The sequence below is a fragment of the Schistocerca americana genome, chromosome X (assembly GCF_021461395.2).
Source record: "Schistocerca americana isolate TAMUIC-IGC-003095 chromosome X, iqSchAmer2.1, whole genome shotgun sequence".
Classification (NCBI taxonomy): domain Eukaryota; kingdom Metazoa; phylum Arthropoda; class Insecta; order Orthoptera; family Acrididae; genus Schistocerca; species Schistocerca americana.
The window spans coordinates 54,288,334-54,290,037 of NC_060130.1; the positions used below are offsets into that span (position 1 = coordinate 54,288,334).

At 48.3% G+C, this 1,704-nt stretch overlaps 1 non-coding gene across 1 annotated transcript; it reads left to right on the forward strand.

The window, feature by feature from the left end:
- Positions 1-1,071: 1,071 nt before the first annotated feature.
- Positions 1,072-1,145, forward strand: Trnat-ugu. The gene has a single exon. It is a non-coding gene; the product is annotated as a tRNA-Thr (tRNA).
- The last annotated feature ends 559 nt before the right edge of the window (positions 1,146-1,704 follow it).

Genomic DNA, 1,704 nt, shown 5'->3' on the forward strand with positions numbered 1-1,704 from the left:
CCTGGTATCCATCCATAGAATGGATTCATCAGGGGGTGTACGGCTACGTTTCTTTCTCTTTCGTGTCGACCCTTGTTTTCGAACATATCGTCCAGAGTCTGATTGCGGGTGGCTTTCATCTTACTCCGGACCAGTCTGAAGGAAAGCAGAAGTAGGTACCACTCCCGGATCAACGTCCATCTCAGTGGCATATTCAGTCACAGTGCTGCGAAGATTCGGCAGGTCAGGATCTGGCATCTGTGGCACCTCAGAAGGAATCTCAGTAGCGATTGCATCTACCTGATCAGACGACGTCAACGGAGCAGGAAGACCCTGTGGAGAGGTGCTACCTTCCTTGGCAACCTTGGTATATGTGACAGGGATCTGAGTGATCACCGCTGGGGACGCTTCCTCGCCGACCGGCGTCTGGATCAGGCGGCTTCGCATGCAGTCGGATCTGACGTGGCCTTCTTGTCCACAACCCGCACATGTTCGGGGTTGGCCGTCATACATGACAATGGCTCGCACCCCGCCAATTGTCAGGTATGATGGTATATGTTTTTTCAGTTAAATTTTGACCTGACGCACAACATTAAGGACATGGTAGGTTGTGAAGGTTTGCCATTTTTCCTCTACGTAACCGATGACGTTACTGTATGGTTGTAACGCAGAGACAACTTCGTCCTTCAGCACTTCAAAATCCATCTGAGCCACCGAGGACACAGTGGATATTTCGACTGCAGGGACTATCTCGCGCACGCCTCCCGCGAGATTCACATTCTCACCTTGTATGTCTACACACTACATTAGTAGTTTCCCACTCCAACACACTCATTACTCGTGGAAGACATGTCCAAAAGAACAGACACCATATCCATATAAGTATATAGTCCTGGCAAAACGGGCCATGACCTCCTCCTTCTGTGCGGATGCACACGTATTCCCCGAACTCTTGGTAAGAATATCTTCCACGAGTAATGAGTGTGTTGGGGTAGGACACTACAAATGTAGTGTGTGGACAAACAAGGTGAGAATATCAGTCTCGCGGGAGGCGAGCGCGAGATAGTCCCTGGAGTCGCACTATCGTCTGTGGCCTCGGTGGCTCAGATGGACAGAGCGTCTGCCATGTAAGCAGGAGATCCCGGGTTCGAGTCTCGGACGGGGCACACATTTTCACCTGTCCCCGTTGATATATATCGACGCCCGTGAGCAGTTGACGGTATTAATATAATTTTAATTTAGTTCAAGACGGCTGCAGGTCATCAATGTTGTCTGTTCTTTCAGACATGTCCGAAAGAACAGACATCATGTCCATACAAGTATTTAACGTTTTGATTCCATTTATCAAGAAACTGAGAAAGTCAAAATGTTTTAATCTTTGTTCGATTTCTACGTTTATTAGAGGAAATAATGTAAATAAAAGACTGAAAATCGGTTATTACAAGAATTGGTTTTGTGACAGGCTTTAACAATTAGGTTAAAGTGAGGCTGGAGAAACTGATACAGCCGAAAACCAGATGTTTCAGAGATAACCGCCATTCCGACTGGAGTTCTGTGTTGTAAGAGCGACGCGCAAGGACATCTTGAACAGTTTCTCAGAACTGTTACTGCAGCTCTAATGTTCTCAAAATGAAAGGGCCAGCCATTGGCGCCCGCGAGGAGGAGATGGAGGGGTGGTGGGGGGGAGGGGAGGGGAGGGGAGGAGAGGCAAAGGGGCACTTTCAT